The following is a 21,105-nucleotide window of genomic DNA, read 5'->3' as shown; positions in this document are numbered from 1 at the left end:
AAGAAACCCTTTCCAAAGGGCAGCCATGAAAATGAGTTTCTCTTCTCCAAGGGAGTTCACAGCAACTCTTAATCTACCCTCACATTCTTTCTTGGATCTGGCCCTAAAGAGCTCTGACCTGTCTGTTCTTGTCCAATAGCAGGTTAAAACAAACAAAAAAACCTCCCTCATTCCAGATGGAGCCTGTCCCATCTCTGAAGAAAGGAATGCTACACAGAGAGGCCATGAAGAACGGCGACACAGACAAGCCTTGTTTGTTGAGGTTCCCCAGCCAGTCTATTAGTAATCATGACCATGTAAAGAGGGCGCCATAAAAACCCAGAGGAGCTGGGCAGTGGTGGCACACGCCTTTAATCACAGCACTCGGGAGGCAGAGGCAGGCAGATCTCAGCGAGTTTGAGGCCAGCCTGGTCTACAAAGCGAGTTCCAGGGCAGCCAGGACTGTTACACAGAGAAACCCTGTCTTGAAAAAACAAGCAAACAAACAAAAAAGGATAGGGCATAGCTTTCGGATGGCTGAACATATGGAGGTTCCTGGGGTGTGTTATGCCTAGAGAAGGCAAGAAGAAGCTTCACACATCTCCCCCAGAATTCACTCCGGCATTTTATCTGTAGCCTGTAGAGCAGTGGTTCTCAACCTGTGGGTCTCAACCCCAATAGCGGATATCCTGTAAGTTAGATATTTACATTGCGGTTCATAACAGTAGCAAAGTTACAGTTAAGAAGTAGCAACAAAATAATTTTATGGTTGGGGGAGAGGAACACCACACCATAAAGGGTTGTATTTAAGGGTTGCAGCTTTAGGAAGGTTGAGAACTACTGCCATAGAGTATCCTTGAATAGCCTGGTGTTTCCCTGAGATGAACCTGAGGAGGCAGGTGTGGGAACCTTAGTTTATAGAAGGTGGATCGGAAGTTCAGAGAAAACAAATCCGGGATGGGGGCACACACGTGCCATCCCGCCAATTTGGAGTCTGAGGCAGGGTCACAAATTGCAGGCCAGTGTGGGCTATATAAAGACCCTGTCCCCGAAACAAAGCCACACAGATAACCACCTGGAGTTGCAAGCTGGTGTCTAGTTGGAAGTGGAGTATCTTAAGGACCTAGGTCCTAATCTGTTGCATCTGACATTATCGCCAGGTACACAGCCTCAGAACCAAATTGCATTAGAGAACACGCAGCTGGTATCCGCTGCAGTGGGATCAAACGCCTGTCTGCTGGTGGAACTAACCCCCGCACCTCTGAGGTCACAGAAGTCTGTGTCGGTTGTGGTATGAGGGCATAAGGAGTAGGCAGCTTGTTTTTTTCTTAGACACATCCAGTGACTACTTTACACACTGAGTAATAGATGAGATTCATTAACATTGGTCTTTGAGATATATTGTGAATGACCTATAGACCAATAAGCCCTCAGAGAAAATAGTTCCCAGATGAGTCTGGGACGGTGGGAACTACTGGGGGAGGGTTGGGGTGAACAGACTGGAGAGTTTGGAAGTGAGTGAATGGTAAACAAGGGCCAAAGGAGAGAAGCTGGGCAATGATAGATGCCCTTACACTCCATCACACCAGCCCCCAAACTGAGCACTCCAGAAATTCCTGGCACCCTGAAACCACTCTGGGAATTCAGGAAGAGACCCAAGAACTGTCAAAGAAACTGGAAGCATCTGGAACTAAGCTTTCTGCCGAAGAAGATGAGTCTACCAAAGAGAGTCTACAGGACATTCAAGAGGATAAAGAGTTTAATATTAAACCAGGGGTTGGTGGCACAGGCCTACAATCCCAGCTGCTCGGAAGGCTGAAGCTGGAGGACCCTGAGTTGGAGGCTAGCCTAGGCAATATAGCAAGAGCTTTGTAATTTAAGTAAAACCCTAGCATTTCTTGCAAAAAAAAAAAAAAAAAAAAAAAAAAAAAAAAAAAAGGCGGGGGGGGGGGGGGGGGTGGCTGGTAAAATATGACCAAATTCTGACATGTGAGAGTTACAAGGAGAAAGTGTACAGACAAGTGAAGTAACAGACATGAAGCCTTCATGGTTTAAACCTGGACTCGGTCCTCCATTTATACATGTGCATCCAGGGTACAGGCTCAGGCACACTCTGAACGTGCCTTAAGTTCATATACTCGAAGGTACTAACAGGAGACTCTCAGAGGTCTCCCTCTGAGCCTGGTCTTGTGTCCCGAGCCAGGAATGGACAGAATACTTCTTTCATGGGAAAGCTAGGGTTTGTGCATCTGATAGGGACTTGTGGGACATTAACACCAAGTATTTTAAGAAATACACAAGAAAGGCCTCTCTTTCTCTCTCTCTCTCTCTCTTTTTTTTTTTTCCTTAAAGTTTACTGGCAACATGCAGCTTACCAACCACACTGCACAAAGAAATCCTCTGTTGTAGTCTGGAATTTCACTAAAGTATTAACATCACATACTCTACCACAATCTAACTGATCCTACGCTCAAATACAATTTCCCTTAAAATACCCGTCTTCCCTCACACCTGAAAAACATGTCTTTCCCAAGAAATGCCTCCTAGAGAGTGTGTTCCACACACCTGTAGAAGTCTGTATGCATCCCGGCAGCAGTTCTGGGTAACAGCTCCCAAGCAGTCTGAATGCAACAAGAACTTACTGTTCAAGGAGGCCGGTGGTCCCCAGCCCTTGTTGTCCAGCAGTCACTAGTCATGGGGGTGGGGGGACAGATAACTTAGTTGCTTTGAGACCAAGATGAAACTCTCAGAAACCTCAAAGGGAAAGCAAGTTATACAAAAGTACAAGGTGGGGCAAGAGTGAAAGAATAATGAATGAATTAATGAATGAATGAATGAATGAATGAAGAAAAATGCATCTTGGGGAGTGTGGGTTCTAACATTAGAACACGCCATCCATCCAGTTGCCAGGCAACAGAATTTGGCTGGAGAAGAGAGATTATTATTGATGTTGACCTCTGGGTTTACTTAAGGCTTGGATACGATTTATGAGATGCATCATAGGCGTATTCTAGTAAGTGATCTGCCAGGATGGAGAGCCACTTGCCCAGTTCGCTAAGTGGAGGAGGGAGTGGCGAGGTGTTATCAACTTGATAGGATCTAGAGTCACCTAAGGGACCAACCTCCTCCGGGCATGTCTGTTCTCCATTAGGTTAAATGAGCTGGCAGGACCCAACTTAAAAGTGGGTTTGTACCACCCCACGAGCTGGAGTCCCACACTGAATAAACTAGAGCAAGCCAGCTAAGCACCTGACTGTATGTGCAATGTAACCTGCTGTCTGTTCCACGCTTCCGCTGCTATCCTTTCCCCATCTGGCGGGAATAAACATCCCCTCCTTCCTTCCCTCTCCCTCCCTTCCCTCCCCTCCCGTTGCTTCTGTCAGGGTTTGGTACAGCCAGGGAGAAAAGTGACTGCTGCAGGAAAGTTGTGCTGTGCGGAACAGGCTGATCAAGTGGCTCTGGCTGACACTGTCCCTACAGAACACCCAGGATGGCTGCCTAGCTATGGGACTTCCAAAGGATGCACAGATGAACCACTCGATCAGTTTTCCTGAGACACGAAAAGGAGGCAGACTGCAGAATGGAAGAAAGGCTCCTCCCAAGCCCCACCATACCCCACAGACAAGCCTAGACACTCCCGCTCAGCATTTCTGCCAAGTTCCGCCCTTGGCGTTTGACTTGTGTGGTTCTTCACAAGCTTTCCCCGTCCGTCCCCTGTCTGGAGCATATAAATGGCAGTGACTTCTCTCCCATTCTGTAGGCTGTCCATTTGCTATGCATACAGTTGCCTGTACTGTGAAACTTTTTAACTTCATGTAGTCTCATTTGTTAATTCAAGAGCTCAAGAAGCAAGGACTGGAAATGTTCTGAGGGTCCAGGGAAAGATGGCAGACAGGCTACAGGCCTGTAACCCAGAGGAGGAGGAAGCCAGGGAGACAAGAGAGCATAAGACAGCATGACCTCACTCACCAGCTTCTCCCTCACCACAAGACCTGGTTAAAAATAGGGCTATTGTAACACTAATTGTACAAGGAAATTCAACGGAGTTTCAAGTGAATCAGAACCACCAGGCAACTAGCCAGGGATTTATTCAGTTCACAAATATGAATATTCATTAGTACCTATAGTGAAAGGCAGGGGAACCATTGCAGGGAATAGGGACAGTGAGTCAGACCTCAATCCTGCCCTCAAGGGGCATAAAAGCCAGGAAGTGCAAGCCAGGACAAGAGGGTAAAATGCCAAGAAAATGGTAAAGCTTCCAGGCATTCTCACAAGAGGAAAAATGACCTCAGGCTGCAGAGACAGAATGGCCTTCTGGGCTGGAAGATGTCAGACCTGGCCTTGTACAGAAGGTCGGAATGAAAGTGAAGGAGTCAGCTTTCCAGGAACAGACAGGGCAGGCTTGGAGGACACAGACCCCAAACAAGCTTACATGGGGTGGAAAGATGGGGGAGGAGAGGAGTGGAGAGGGGAAGGGAGGAGAGGAGAAAGGCAAGGGAAGGTGAGAAACTGATTTAGTAAAATGGCAGCTTCGGTTTCATCCCTTCTAGTCATCAAAGTTTGCTTCTAGAAAAGAAACATATGGGACTGGAATGATGGCTTTGCGGTTAAGAGCACTGACTGCTCTTCTAGAGGACCTGGATTTTGTTCTGTGGCTTACAACTGCATCCAACTCCAGTTCCAGGGGATCTGACTCCCTCTCCTGGAATTCTCAGGTACCTGCAACACATGGGGTGCATATACAGACAAAGAGAACACAGACATAAAATATAGCTTTAAAACAATTTTTTTAAAAAAAAAAAAGAAAGATTTGCTAAGAATAATATGAAGTTCAGAAAAACCATTGTGGTGGTTTGAATAAGAGCGCCCCCCCCCCCCGACTCATCTATTTGATTGCTCAGTCATCAGGGGGTTTCACTATTTGAAACGGATTAGGAGGTGTGGCCTTGTTGGAGGAAGTGTGCCACTAGGGGTGGGGTTTGAGGTTTCAAAAGCTGGAGCCAGGTCCAGTGTCTCATTCTCTCTTCTTGCTGCCTGGGGATCCAGACGTAGAACTCTCAGCTCCCTTTCTAGCAACAGGTCTACCTGCACGCCACCACGCTCCCTACCACGATGATAACGGACTAAACCTCTGAAACTGTAAGCCAGGGCCAGTTAAATGCTTTCCTTTATAAGAGTTGCCATGGTCATGGTTCTCTTCTTACCAACAGAACACTGATTAAGACAAAACCTAAGACTGAAAACGCCTGTATATAAATTGAAACCAGTTGCTCATGCAAAAACCTGTCCATGAATCATGAATGTCACTTTCTGTAGTTCTATCAACAAGTTTTTTTTTAAAGTATTATCAACTTAATATCTGCACATGAACCTAAGCAAGAAGCATTCAGTGGAATATTATTCACAACATGGGTGAACCTAGGCAATATTGACATCAACTAGTCACAATGAACTACATAATGTGTGACTGCATTTGTATGAAATGTCCAGAGCAGGTGTGTACGGAGAGAAAGTGATTACCCAGGTCTCTAGCAATTTCCTCCCAGACTGAAACATTGTATCCTATAGGGAAGCTCCTGAAACCAGAAGGCAAACGTCAAAACAGCTTCAGGAAGTCCCTGAAACTGACAAGATTCACTAGGCACCTCTTCTCCAAGAGTAAACTATAAAGATTGCTGAGAGTCCCTCTCAGACAAGGCAAGCTACAAAGAAGACTCTGAGACCAGACCTGCTGCCTGGATGAAGCAGAGACCAGCCAAGCTGCCTAAAAGAGGTTTAGAGCAACCGAGTCACCGGAAAAGGATACTCTCCAACCTGTTGAGCTGCCTGCAAGCATGTGCAGTGTACTACAAGTTCCTAGCTTTGTGAGCTGTCTGTCACCCATGCTGGGGTGGGCTTTGGTGACACAGCTGTCTTTGAGTCACTTCTACTCCTATAACCCTTACCCATGTTCCCGTAAGTAACTCCAATAAAAATCACCAGTTCACCAAATTGGACGTGGGTGGTATACATAGTTTGGTTGGTCATGGGCTCCCTCTCTGGGGTGAGTAGATGTATGTTTTGTGCCTCCCCAGGAAGTCTTGTCACACAACACCAGGGCAGGGGAGGAGCAGGGGGAGGGTGGAGAGACTGTTGATGAGGACTGGGTTTCTCTCGACACAGATGAAAGTGTTTGGGGATTAGAGAGCAAAGATGGCTGCTTAAGTCTGTGAAGCAGAATTTTATACAACGTAAGTCAAAACTTGTTCCAAACTCTCTTTATACGGTGGATGGCTGAACAACCCTAGGAAGTTAATTCCTCCAGCCTTTATCATGATAGCACCTGCACTCAATGGGTGGCTTTGGGGATGAATGAGATAGCTCACACAAGAGCACTGAGCGAGAATTCCGACCTGTGGTAATGCTCAGCAAATGCTCACTGTAGTGGTGGCGGCAGTGACAGTAGCATGGACTGCTGGAATAGAGTAGTGATAGTTATAGAGGTGTGTGTGTGTGTGTGTGTGTGTGTGTGTGTGTGTGTGTGTGATATGTGTGCACATCTGTGTGTACCTACAGAATAGAGGGAGATGTAGGTACCCTTCTCTATCACTCTGCCCCTGTTCCTTTGGGGCAGTCTCTCGGTGAGCTTGTGATTTTTGTCTAGGCTGGCAGCCAGCAAGCCCCAGCTACCCTCCCGTCTTCGACCCCTTCAACGCAGGGATGACAGGTGTACACAGGACCACACCCAGATTTGATGTGAGTGCTGGAATCCGAACGCCAGTCACAGGTTTGCACAGCAAACACTCTTAACCACCCAGCCATCCCTCCCGCTCCAAATGTGATCAATGCTAAATGTAGAAAGAAAAAAAGAAAATAAATAAATGATTCAAAGGGCCCGAGTTTGGACACAGGTTACAAACATCTGCAAATGTGACAGAACAAAGAGACAGAGCCAGCTCCAGGAAGGGCAGGCTTCCAGGGTGTCTCTCCATGTTTCTGCCTCCCTTTCTTTATGAGTTGCTATGTCTGCCATCAAGACTGTGTTCCATTTTTTTTCTTTAACTCTAGAAACCAAGCAGTTCACCATCCAGGATTCTCTGGTAAATTCTGGTCATTCTGCTGGGCAGTCTCAATATGCACACATGTTATTAGCCCCTCTTGCTTTATTTATGTGTATGGGTCTTTTGCCTGCATGTATGCCTGTGTATCACATGCATGCAGTGCCCATGCATGCTTGGATCCCCTAAAACTAACTGGAGTTCAAGATAGTTGTGAACTGCCATGTGGGTGCTGGGAACTGAAGCTGGGTCTTCTGGAAGAGTAGTCACTGTTCATAACCACTACACAGTATTTTTCTGCACTTGCATTTTGACTGTGACCATCACAGACTCGGGCCTGAAATTTTCTACTTGTGGCTTTACGCCCATATTAAAAGGTTTGGGATTTCCAGCTTAGAGCTGTCCAATCTGTACTTCATTGTACCCATGTCAGTGTTTAAATAAAGGCCTCTAGTTTTATTTACCATTTTTATTTTGTATGTGGGTGCACTTGCCACGGCACACATACAGAGGTCAGATGGCAGATTACGGAAGTTGACTCTCTCCTCAAACCATGTCCTGAGGATCTAAGTCAATTCATCAAGCTTGGTGGTAAGCATCTTTACTCAATGGTCCAGGCCTCTAGTTTGATATGCTGATTTTGCACACTGAATTTCAGAGTCTTGTTAACCAGAATGACAGCAAACAACTTCAATATGAATATTTTCCATGCCCCCAGCCACCTTCTCTAAATTCATCCGAAAGCCTTGCAAAGTTAAGAGCTGGCTGCACCCTACCTAGAAATACCAAGACTATGTGGAGTGACGGGAGTGATTGAACTTGGACCCCCAGGGGATTCCTCAACAATGAAGTTCACACCGTGTCTGTTCTGTGTGCACACAAGCCTCAGGAAAACTGAGATTTGCTTGTGAAACAAATTCATCTCTTCAACTATAATAATAGTCAGTTTATCAAAACGCTGTGCAATTTCAAAACCAGCTTTCCAGTTACATTTTGCTGTTTTCTTCTCCATTTTGTACTTCCTGCGTACATGGTCATGTTCACTTTTTCGCTTATATGGCATTCCAAAAATAGAGACAGCGTTTATCTGTTTTTAGCTCAGTCTCTAAAGTTAAAGCAAATAATCCCCTTTCCAAAGCACTGTACATGTTTCAGATTCATGGGAAAAATCCAGCAGTAATGAGCTCATAACGGGAAACAGTAAAAATTCAGAGTCAAAAGATTTTGACATCCGCACCTTGTGTTATAGCAAAACAGAAGAGCTCCGCTTCCATCTCAGACATCTTGTTAACATCTATAATGGAAACATTCAAAAGACCCATCTGTCTTTCACAAAATTTCTGGGTGCACTAATTTCACAAAAATAATGACTTCTAACTGGAAAAAAAAATATTCCTCATTTAAAAATAAGAGTGAGAAGGGGGTTGGAGAAATGGCCCCGTCAGTAGGTAAAGTGCTTCCCTTGGGAGCACAAGGACCTGAGTTCAATTCCCAGAACCCATGTAAAACAGCAGCAGAAAATCAGCCCAGCCCGTGCAGTAGTGGGTTGACAATCTGAGCACGGGGAAGGCAGAAGACAGGTGGGTCCCTGGGGCTCCCTAAACGGCCAGGCAACATAACCCAGTAGGTGAGTTCCAGGCCAGTGGAAGACTGTCTGAATAAACAATGTGGACAGTGTTCCTGAAGAACACCAACTCAGGAATGCCGACCAAGGCTGACTCCTGACTTCCACACATATGTGCTTAACACACACATGAACATACACACCACACACACATAAAGACAGGAAAGTATAAAATCCTATTTCCTGACTAATCTATTAGCCAATAAGAGTCTGACCCAAACTCTTTTCCCTGCCTCCACAGTAGGTCACAGTTTCCTGTTTTAGGTGGTCAAGTTGAACTCTGAATAGGACTTTAGTGGTTTTTTGTTTTGTTTTGTTTTGTTTTTTCATTTCTAAAACTTTCTAGCTAAACTGGACTCCTTTAAATGCCCAGGTTTAATCCAGAGCTGAGCTCTTCCTGGCAGTCCTCACTCTTCTCAAGTCTGAAATGAATATGCTTCCTCACGGGGAGGTCAGAACCGCACAGTGAACACCTACAAAAGACGGTGGCTTTGCCAGGCCTGTCCTTGTGCCTGGGACAGAGCCACACTTCTCTGCACAGACATGCAAAAGCATTGACTCTTAAAAAAGAAAAAAAAATTAACTTTACTGTTATTGTCTGTTTGTGGGCATGATGAGGGGATGCAGGCATGTGTGTGGAGGTCAGAGGCCAACTCGATGGAGTTGGTTCTTTCTGCCATATGCCTCTGAGGGGTTGAACCGGGGTTGTCAGGCTTGGTGGGGTGCTTTTACCAGCTAAGCCATCTTGTCAGCCCTAGAGCTGTACTTTTGCTTACCTGAGATTTCAAGGTAAAAACTCATCGAGCCACGGACTCCTGCATCTCACCAAGCGTCTGCTCACGCTTTTCCAGGTGCAGTTTTCGGGTACGCTGAGCAAGAACCCTTCCCAGAAATTATGACCCAAGTGTCAGCTCCTCAGTAACTGGAGAGAGAGAGAGACAGAGACAGAGAGAGAGAGAGAGAGAGAGAGAGAGAGAGAGAGAGAGAGAGAGAGAGGAGAGAAGGAAGAGAAAGGGGAGAGAGAAGAGAGAGGAGGAGGGAGGGAGGGAGGGAGTGGGGGAAACAACTTCCAGTAGTCTCTGGGGATTTAGTGCTTAGCAAAGAACACCTGCCTGGGTGTATAAAAAACCCCACACGTGCATCCTGGCCTCCAAACACAGCTGGAGAAGGAACCGAGCTAAAATCGGCTCCTGCTGGCACTGACAGATGTCAGGGCTGAGAGGACCTAAGGAGAGAACGGCTTCTCTTTCCCATCTGGGTTAGAATTTCATCCAGTTTCTCAAGAGCTTTTATGTGGGAGGTCCGAGTCGTAGTTCTCCTAACCTGGAGTCTCGAAAACAGAACAATGATAAAGTACGGGCAACGTGAGGATAAATTCAGCTTTCAGATGAGGGTAGGGCGGCTTCTGCTGTGACTGGATGGATTTTCGTGTGGACTTTTAAACTCTGCTCTCCAGGAGGCAGAACAGGAATGACATGGGGCCAGGTAGACAGATATGCTAGCGTCTATCTGCTTGTTCCGCAGGCAGACCACATCTGGATCCATTTCTACCCTGTAAGTTATTATGGACTTAAAATCTCCAACATTCCTTCAGGAGCACTGTGAGATTTATGTTGAGGTGAATCCCCTGGTGGCACACTGCTGAAACCATTGCACGTGCATTGACCGAGGCAGAGGGATGAGGGGTTCAAGGCCAGCCAGAGCTGCATACAGGGCTGCAGACCAGACTCAGCAGTGAGACCCCATCTGACACAAACAGACCCATGATGAGTAGATGGTCTGGTGGCCCTAGCTCACAGTTATCCTTGCTTGTTAAACTCAAGAGTCACCGTTAGCAGGTCCACCAAAGCTCCTGGAACTTTCCAGAACCCAGGCTCAGTTCCTTCTTTCGGAGGAGAGGTCAAGACAGGATGGCTGCCTCCTCTCTGAGGTAGCCTTGTCCAAGATGAAAAGCAATTCCCCTGAGCCCTTACTGCCTGGAGGATGTTTGCCATTAGCTCGTTCATCACGGCAACCCTGGGAAATGAGAGAAATGGCAGCATTGACGGAACACCACGCACAGTGTGTTACCTGCCAGACCCTGAGGAAACCAGGGAACCTTCGATAGAGACCATTAATCCCCCAAGCACTGCTCAAAATATCCACAGTGCGCGGAACAGGGAGCCTCATGACCTCCTGCGACAGGGTGAAAGGGAGCACCCTTGGGACAGGGTGAAACCAGGATTCAGGCCTGTGCTGGCTAGTTTCATGTCAACTGGACACAAACTAGAGTCATCCAAGGAGGGGACCTCCATTAAGGAAATGCCTCCATAAGATCAGGCTGTAGGCAAGCCTGGAGGACATTTTCTTAATTAGCAATTGATGTGGGAGGGCTCAGCCCACTGTGAGTGGTGCCAGCCCTGGGCTAACGGTTCCGGGTTCTGTAAGAAAGCAGGCTGAGCAAGCCATGATGAGCAAGCCAGTAAGCAGCACCCTCCATGACATAGCTCCTGCCTCCATGTCCCTGCCCTCTTGAGTTCCTGCCCTGACTTCCTCCAATGATGGACAGTGATGTGGAAGCAAAAGCCAAACAAACCCTTTCCTCCCCAGTTCGCTTTTGGTCACGGTGTTTCACTAGAGCCATAGAAACCCTAACTAAGACGAGGCCCCACTTCACTTGCTCACTGTCCCTGATTATGATCTCCGAGGCCTGCTGCCCAGGGTCGTTAATTCTGTTTTGCCGATGAGGAACTGGGAGTAGAGAAAGTTGAGAGAGCTGCCTGGCCTGGGGCAGTGCCACCAATATAGGCCACCTCTCAGAAGCCCTCCAAGCTGATCCCCAAAACTACGAACGCGGGGCTTTGTAAACTAAGACTTCCAGGTTTTGATATGGCAAAGAGGGGCTCTCCAGACAGCCACCAGGCTCTAGCGGATTCCAGTTAAAGCAGGCTTGGTCAGGGAAGGAGTTTGCCTCTCTATGGGGCTGAGGCATTGGGCTGATGCTAGCCCGCTAGACTGGATGGATGGGGCCTAGAAATTGGCAGCAAATTGAAATGAATGAATGAATGAATGAATGAATGATGAATGAATGAAGAGAGGAAGGGAAGGAAGGAAATGGGAAAGAAAGTTTCTCTGAGTCTGAGGCAGCAGGCCCCCTTTGCAGTGGCTAGCCAAGTCAGTGGCTAAGAAAGATCCAAAGCCTGTCTGTCACAAGCTACCCACTCAAGCTATGCGGGGAACTGCAAGCCAGACCAACCTGCACCCAGGACAAAGCCTGGGCTGGGCTGCTGCTGGCTGTCGGGAAGGCAGGAGCAATACTTCTGCAGAAAGCTGGCCTGGGTGCGGCTGGAGGACATTGACCTCCCAGTGCCCAGGAAGTTCAGCTGCATGTGGTCCGGCCCCTGCCAAAGCCCAAAGGGAACTTGATTCGTGAACTGAAGCATCAGTGGTTTCAGGACACGACTTAGAATCACTTCCCCTGGAACACATCACCCTGCCGCTGCTCATCTCCAGCTGTGAATCAAAGCACATGCACAGCAAGCTAGCAGAAACCAAGAGAGGGATCCTTAGCCCCCGGGGCCAACAATGCGGCTTGAGGTATGAAGTCCGGCTTAGCAGCGGTGATTTCACATACGCAACCCCGCCCAGTGTACGCCCAGCAATGAGCTCGCCCACTGAGGGACAGACTTCAACTCTCTGTTAGTCATCCACTAAAGGTCTATGGCTCATCACCACACATCAGTCCCTGGGGTACAAGGACACCACCTGCCCTTGAAGGAACATGTTACAGTCTAGCAAGCCCACGCTGCAAGCAAACAGGAAACCGCCCAGCTGGGTGATCCATGCAGGGAGGGGGAGAAGGGTTCCTAAGCAATGGCGAGCCCCATAGACAGCCTGGAGTCTTCACTGGGCATCCAAATGTTAAGAAGAAATTATCCCCCTATAGGTAAGAGAAGAGAAACTATCCCTAATCTGTAATGGATTCGAATTAGGTACTGACAGGATTTTACAGGGGTTTTTTATTTATTTATTTATTATTTTATGAAGGTTTTGCCTGTATATACGCGCACCATCCCTACTTTTTGTTCATTTATTTATTTACTTGCTGTAACAACATCCTTGCAGGCATCTTCTTGTTTACTTGCCCAGTTGCTGAGTGTCATAGTTCAGGCTGTTATCTTTATTACCACAGCCTGGGTGGCTTCAACAGCACACACTGCTCACGGTTCTGGAGGCTGAGAGTTCTAATGTCAAGATGCCAGCCCACCCGATGCTCACGGAGCACAACACTGCCTGGTCTGCACAGTGGCCCATCCTGTGCCCTTGTAGTGTGTGGTAGACGGGAGAGAGAGGAAGTAAGTTCTCACGTGCCTGTTCCTGGAAGGACGCAAATCACATGCAGGCCCCAATTCCACGTCCCAGTCACCTTTCCAAAGTCCCTGATACAAAGTCACTGTGGGTTATGGCTTCAACATGAACTGAGTTGGGGACACAAACACAATCCACATCACTGAGCAAAGGGTCTTCACGGTTCAGCTTAACGTCCTGAATCCTGATGTTATCCAGCTCTGAAGTTTGGCAGATCTAATAGGTAGGATATATTCTCTCTCTCTCTCCTTTTTTTTTTTTTCAACTTTAATCTATTTTTGCCTGGGAGAAGCACATCGCCATGCTCGACTATTATAGATTAATTATTCATCAACTGTTCTTTGACATCATTGTTCAGTGCAACACTGTTAAGGGAATCGGTTTGAAGGTCAGGACCATCTAATAAGTACGCAGACTTTCAGCTGAGCGATTTTCACGAACCTCAGCACTGGACCTGGCTTACATTTGCTCAGTGGCTTCATGTCCCAGGCCTTAGGGCTTCTTATGCAAAAAGGTATTTGAAGAGTCCATGGCCATGGCCAAAACCAAAGTTAAATGATTGTGATTAGAGGCTGTCATGGAGATGTTAAAAGTTCCTCAGAGAGGCACAAACTATGACACTGTGCTGACCACAGCTACACCTTATCTGTGGACTTTCGTCATTTCTGAAACATTCTCCTTTTTGGTCCAATTTTTAGCATACTCATAATAATCCTGAGAAAATAGTAATAATGTAACTGAAGAATATTATAATTACCAATCTCATCACAACCAAACAATAAAGGGTATTAGAACTGGGGAGTTATCAGATAACTGAACTCTTTATTTACAAGTGGTAGAGCTGAAAGCTGAGGAGTTGATTAATCTGTTTATCCAAAAATATTTATTGAGTTTCTCCTCTAACGGATAACATGTATGTACTTACGAGGTACCAGACATTAAGTTAAAAACTATACATTTAAGCACTAAAAATATGCAAGCATTTAAACATACTTAAGCATCTAACAATAGCTTTAAAAGACCAGATATAAGCAGTTAGACAGTCTGTTCAGGATCGCATAGCTATTAAGTGGGAAAAGGTAGGTTAGGACCAGGGAGTCTTATTCCAGAAATACTTCCTATCTTGTCAAGAGCTATGCCTACGGTACTTGGCCCAAGTTGAGAGATTGAATCTTCCGGAAGAGGGGCCCTAGCATTTATTCAATATGATATCTTCATTTGTAGATGAAATCCAGTTCACCTGGTCAAGAGCACCATGGATGGGTAGGAGAAAATGCCCACACCCAGTAGACACTCACCTTTGACCAGCTGACCCAAGGCAAAGGTTACCTGTATAGAAAATTTCACCATAGAATTAGCTCCAGGATGAGGGTGAATGCTTAGACCCAATGGAGAACAAAACAGATACTGTCTCTGCTCCTGTAGGCTCTCGGGACAGTGAGAACAAAGGCAACAGCATGTAAGATCTCAAACATTCTGTGTTTTGTCTTCGGGGGAGAGAGAGTGACAAGATCTTCTCTCTGAGTCACCCGAGGAGCCTTACAATGCGACTTGCATAGTCTCTGGAGATCAGCTCTGAGCATCCTTTCATTGAGAAGGAATCTGGACTGAGTGACCTGTTTTGCCTCTAGCTACATCTGGTTGGCTTCTTGTGAAATAGCACACTCAGAGCCATAACCACCACCCACTTTCACTAGTATCAGCAAACCCGTAAACACACGATGCTAACCAGCTTGTAATTTAGAAAATTCACTACGTCTTAGAACTCAGCAACTATACAGGATCTCCATGAGCTCCCTGGGTGATCCAAATTGACACCAGACACCACCTGGGTCTCCATCAAAGCACAGAGTCCACGGCGGGGACATGAAAATGCTTCAAATGATAGCAGGAGAAGCAAAAGGAAAATTTATGAATATTGTTTGACCAAGCAGTCATTTTAATCATTGATATTCACTAGAAGTATGACTAGCTGCTATGTCCCTTTTAATTCTCTGCCCCAAGAATTCCGGCTAATCCTCAATCTACCCTTCCTTCTGTCCCTCAGCTTCCAGGAGCTCCCTAAAGCTTTCATTTGTCTCACGATAGGCTGGGAACAGAAGACGTGGGAAGACGCTGACCTGACCCTGGCCTTCCCCTCTCTCCTTGGCTATTTCCTGTCTCCTGTTTTGTCTACTGGAGTAAATCATGTTCTTGAAAACTGGGGGCCTCATTTGGAAAGGACTGAGCAAGCACGGGAAAGCTGAACGAGAATGGCAACATGACCACTTGTACTTAAACAAAATGTCCGTGACAGTACAAACCATTGCTGTCAATACAAACTTACACACTTGGAACCAGGATGACCTCTGGTTACACACTTACCCAGGATCTGAGAGCCAGGATGGCCTCTGGTTACACACTTACACAGGATCTGAGAGTCAGGATGGCCTCTGGTTACACACTTACCCAGGATCTGAGAGCCAGGATGACCTCAGGTTACACACTTAGCTCATGATCTGAGAGCCAGGATGGCCTCTGGTTACACACTTACCCAGGATCTGAGAGCCAGGATGGCCTCAGGTTACACACTTAGCTCATGATCTCGGAGCCGAGATGACCTCAGGTTACACACTTAGCTCATGATCTCGGAGCCGAGATGACTCACACACTCTTCTCTCTCTTTCCTTCTTTTCTCTTTTCTTTTTTTTTTCTTTCTGCTCTTGTTTTCGAGACAGGGATTCTCTGTGTAGCCCTGGCTGTCCTGAAACTTGCTCTGTAGACCATGTTTGGGTGGGAGCTCCACCTCAACCCCTGGCACCCTGGCATCCCTGTACCCAAAGAGTCTGGAATGTTTGGAAGGAGTCTGGTAGAAGATCCACCTCAACTCTCCTAAACACACCCCTTCAAAGCCCGCCAAACACAGCTCCTCCAGAGAGGTCAAGATCACTCCCACAGGGTATATAAACTGCATCCCAGAAAACAGACACGTGGTTCTTCCGGTCTCTTGTCCCTGTCTCCTCTCTGCAGGGGGCAGGGGGAGAATCATCCAGGAGCACTTTACCCATTAAACCTGGCCTTTCCAATTCAGTCTGATTCCGTTTGCTCCATCTGTGAAGAGGAGACCTAAAACTTATCAGACCAGGCTAGCCACGAACTCAGATATCCACCTATGTTGGCCTTCCAAGTGCTGGGATTATGTGTGAGCCACCACTGCCCGGTTAGAGGATGACTCTCTTTGGTACACATTTAGCACATGATCTGAGAGCCAGGAAGACCTCTTACAAGGAGACCAGGCCTGAAGTCAAACAGACCTGCCTAGGAATTTCAGCAGCATCACTTTCTCTGACAGTGAGATGCGGGCAAGTTATCTGACATCCACACCCCTTTCCCACATCCATAAGACAGAAGCAACACCCATCCAGCAGACCTGCGTAATGTTCCAAACCTCTCAAGGAAAACGCAGAACAGCCAAGGAACAAATATCAGTTGAATAACATTTTCTAATTTATAATTGACTTTCAATTTCACTCCCCACTGACATTTAATAAACCCAAGGGTTTTTATTTTGTTTTGTTTTATTTAAATAAAACAAGATCCACCTTGACTTCTCTCTCTATTCAGCTCTGATCTGTTGGAGATCTCAGCCCACTTTCTGTTGCCACATCAGAACACCTGAGTTGGGTACGTTAAGAAGAATAGAAGTTTATTTAGCCCACACTTAGTTCCAAAGGCTTGGAAGTCCAAGATTAGATTAGGTACCTTCATTGAGGGATTCATGCTGCTTCAGTTTATGGGAAAACAGAAGGAGAAGCAGGAACTGGAGGCAAAACACAAGGAGAGCCTCACTGTGTACCTACCCACTTATGCAATAATGCATCATCGTCCAGTTCTGTTCTCTTGGGCCCAGGCTAAACTGTGGCTCATAACCTCATCTAGAGTTGCATACTGAATGTGGGGGTCACAATCAGTTTGGTAGCCATAGGAGGTTTCTGAATGTGCAATGGCCAAAAATTAATTCAAAATCAAACATGTAATGAATCCAAGGTGTTTCTGGCATTGCTTACCCATGTTGCATCATGTGCCTTTACTGTGGATTTGTTCCGAACATACTACAGGCACACTTCGTACTGGCAGTCCATCATACAAGGGACACTGCTTGACATGCCTTGGTTTGGATTTGGGATTACTATCTGCAATCAATTGCAGGGTTTTTACTGTATACACAAAGTTTTCTATCCTTATAAAACCATACAGTTTAATTACAGAAAACAAAGACTTTTAATATTTTCTTACTGTCATTTCTCAGCACATAAGTATCAAATTAACGTATTTTGGGACTCTATTGTGTTAGACCATTTGCTTTTAAAACTGATACTCAGGCCACAAAGATGGCTCAGTGTACACTAAAGGCACTTGCTGCCAAGTCTGATGACCTAAGTTATATCCCTGGGACCCAGTGATAGAAGGAGCGAACTAATGCCCACAAGTGTCCTCTGACCTCAATATGCATGTTGTGGCATGTACACACATACACATACACACACACACACACACACACACACACACACACACACACACACACACCACTGTTGTAGAATATCATTTTAAGATATGCTACATTCGTTTATGCTGTGGAACATTTGGTTAATGATGCAAAGATGTGTTGCATTCTTTTATGTTGCATTTGTTTAACTCCAGGAAGCTGAGTTACTGTGCCTGTCTGAAACACCTGATTGGTCTAATAAAGAGCTGAACGGCCAATAACGAGGCAACAGAAAGGATAGGGGGGGCTGGCAGGGAGAGAGAATAGACAGAAGGAAAAATCTGGGAAAGAGATCAAGGAGCGAGAAAAAAAGGGGCCAGCCACTCAGCTACACAGCCGGACACAGAATAAGAAGGAAAGAAAAGATATACAGAAACAGAAAAAGGTAAAAGCCCAAAGGCAAAAGGTAGATGGGATAAGTTAAGAAAAGCTGACTAGAAATTACCCAGGCTAAGGCTGAGCATTCATAAGAAAGAATAAGCCGCCATGTGTGGTTTATCTGGGAGCTGGACCCCCAAAGAGCAAAGAGCCAAAAAGAGTCAAAGGGTTAGAAAAAAAAAAAACAAAAAAAAAAACAACAACAACAACCAACAACACACCACTCTCACACAAAATAAATAAATGAATAAATGTAATGGAAAAACTTTAAAACTGACATTTGGGTTGCTAACTTGAGTTTCATAAAATAATGTTAAATTAATTTTGACTGTGGATTAGGACAGAATTTCCAACAATTTCTAAGATGGCCGTTTTTGTACTATGTATTTATGTAAAGCAGCATTCTCAGCATTGACTGTGACAAAAATCAAAATATCAATCAACTCTGAAAAACATTGAAAATGTTATGTGTCCTGCGGTATCAAGTATTCAGCTACAATTTAATGATTTATGTAAAGATAAATAAATGGATCCATCTGATCGATTTCAAATCTGCTTTTGTCACTAGTAAAGGGTAAAATTATATGTGTATCAAAGAATAGTTTTAGGACTGGAGAGATGGCCCAGTGACTAAGAGCATTGGCTGCTCTTCCAGAGGACCTGGGTGGGTTCGATTTCCAGCATGCCTCTGGTGGTTCACAGCAGTCTGTAACTCCAGTATCAGGGAGCCAGTGCCATCTTCTGGCCTCCAAGGGTACCAGGCATGCACATGGTACACAGCCATACATGTAGACAAAAGTCATACATATAAAATAAACAAATTTTTAAAAGAGTCATCTTAAAATTCTCTATGATTTACTATCAGTAAGTGATAGTAGACGTATCTTTTGTACATATATACCTATAGCCACACAAAGCATTTTAGAACTGAAAAAGTAGAAAAAGCTCTACCCAAGAGAGCATTCACTCAGCAGAGAAAGATAAGCAACCCCTCCATGAGGTTCAAACCCAAACACCTCCCACGGGGCCTCAGCTCCCAACACTGCTGTTTTGGTACTTTGTTGGTGACAAAGTCCCACAAAATACTGGTAAAGGGAGTCAAGGGCCTGGCCTGATGGCCTGACTACTGAGGACATCTGCTGTGAGCATGGGACACTGGAATGTGGGAATGGTTGTGGCATTCACTAACCATGCCAACCTGCTGGTCCTCTTGCTCAAGGCAGCAAGAAGACACAGGCTAATTAAAAGCTCAACAAAAAGTGATCATGCAGGGAACCTTCCAAGTCGGTGATAAATATGGTCTCTCTAATTCAGTCCTAGGATTTTCTTTTCTTTCTTTGTGGGTTTTCTGTTCTGCTACTTGAGGCAAGGTCTCATTATGTAGCTCTCGATATGTGGACTTGAACAAATAGAAGTCTGCCTGCCTCTGCCTCCCCAGTGCTAGGATTAAAGATGTGCACCACCACACTCAGGCCATTTTATTAATTATGTGTATGCGGAAGGGGGTGTGTGCATGTGTGCGCAGATGTCTTCAGAGGCCAGAGACATCAGATCTCCCTGGAGCTGGAGTAACAGGGAGTTGTGAGCTGTCTGACATGGTTGCTAGGAACCAAATTCAGCAAGAACATTAAGGGCTGTTAACCACTGAGCCATCTCTCCAGCCCTTCATTCCTAGAATCTTTAAGCCAGGAGCACGTATATGTGTATTTGACAGACTGGTGGGTTAGAGTGTGCATGTTGCATGTTGGTTTACAAATATTCAGAGTGAACTATTTTTCTTCAAACACTATATTAGACCTCGCCCCCCCAAAAAAAATATTATACTACAAGCAGAAATGATTGCTAATTGGCCTCTTTGAAAGTATATGTGTTTTTGTCTATGGTCCTGGACACTGAATTCAGTGCTGGCCACAAGTTAGGTAAATGTTCTACATATCTCCAGCCCTCAAAGTGTTTTGACACTGTATTTTATAAACAGCATTGAGATTCACTCTCTGTGTTCTTTCAGGAGTGAAAAGACATACAGTCCTAGAAGGGAGACAAGGAACATTGCTGGGGTGTAGAGCTGTGGAAGCAAATCCAGTCCTGGAGCGTCACAAAGAGGGCAGCAAATGAGGTGCAAAAGATGGGGTGTTCTCCGCAGGGAGGTAGAGCAAACCTCATTTCCCAAAAGAAGACACAATGAGCAAACGGTTTGGCATTGGGGAAATACAGCCCCATTTTGCTGGGGAACAGAGTTCAGACTCTTGAGCCCAGAAGGAAAGGTATGAAAAGCCATCTACAGCCAAAGGCTGTGGCTTCTGTGAAGCTAAGGTATCGGTCTGAGATGAAAGGGGCCTGCTCAGAGAAGGGGTTGTCTAGATGAACGTGTGCTGCTGAAGCATCCTTTTTTTCCCTACACAACTTCAAATTTAAAAACTTTGACACGACCACTGTTCAGCGTGCAAACACACACACACACACACACACACACACACACACACACACACACACGTAAATAAATTTAGTCACCATAGATATTTATGGGAAAAGGAGACATTGAAGCTGGCCACAATCCGACCACTCTGCCCATCTGTGTTTCTATTGCTCGGAGCAGAGATTAGCAAACGTAGCATTTAAAGCAAAACACAACTGTGATGAAGTTCTATTTCTAAGTAACGTTTCCACGAGGGACTAGTGATCAGTTTATCTGGCATTTAAAAATAAATATGCCATCTACAGGGCATCATGAGAAGCCACCATCTGTTACACAATTAACCATCAGCCACGGGAGAAAGGAAGGGGGGGGGCTGCATGCAGCTTGTCATGATATGTAAATCAAATCTAAGAATCAACTTTAAAAGGGCAATGATGACGTAAAAAGAAAAAGCCAAACAACCCGCTCTAAGTTTTCATGAAAAATGGCGTAGGTGACGTAAATCAGAGACTAGAGATGGAAGACTGTCGGGATCTCAGTGGCCTCCCCTTGCTGTGCGTTCATGTCTCCAGAAGACTTAGTCATCTTGAGCAGGCTGCAGTCATTATTTATTTCCTCAGTGACCCTGAAGGGTAAAGCCTTACATACTACCATGTGACACACGCACATTCACCTGCTTCCTTATTTGAGAAAGGGAAGGGCAGGCCCGCCGCCTTGTCCTAACGTGGGCAGAAGTATGGTACAGACTCAGCAGCTTTCGCATCCTGTCCACTCACGACAGGCTGGTAAATGTCTACAC

At 45.7% G+C, this 21,105-nt stretch overlaps 1 protein-coding gene and 1 long non-coding RNA gene across 4 annotated transcripts in view; one reads left to right on the top strand and one right to left on the bottom strand.

The window, feature by feature from the left end:
- Tbc1d1 (TBC1 domain family member 1) overlaps positions 1-21,105 on the bottom strand; it is a 200,621-nt gene that overhangs the window by 124,698 nt on the left and 54,818 nt on the right. The window lies entirely within an intron of this gene.
- LOC131921199 (uncharacterized) lies at positions 2,888-5,950 on the top strand. 2 transcript variants are annotated; one of them, XR_009381895.1, is made up of 3 exons: positions 2,888-2,992; positions 4,550-4,694; positions 5,548-5,950. It is a non-coding gene; the product is annotated as an uncharacterized LOC131921199 (long non-coding RNA). The 2 variants fall into 2 exon arrangements; XR_009381894.1 differs by having other exon boundaries at positions 2,896-2,992; positions 4,530-4,694.

Source organism: Peromyscus eremicus, chromosome 10 (genome assembly GCF_949786415.1).
Source record: "Peromyscus eremicus chromosome 10, PerEre_H2_v1, whole genome shotgun sequence".
NCBI classification, from domain to species: Eukaryota; Metazoa; Chordata; class Mammalia; order Rodentia; family Cricetidae; genus Peromyscus; species Peromyscus eremicus.
This window is presented reverse-complemented; position numbering and strand designations above follow the sequence as displayed.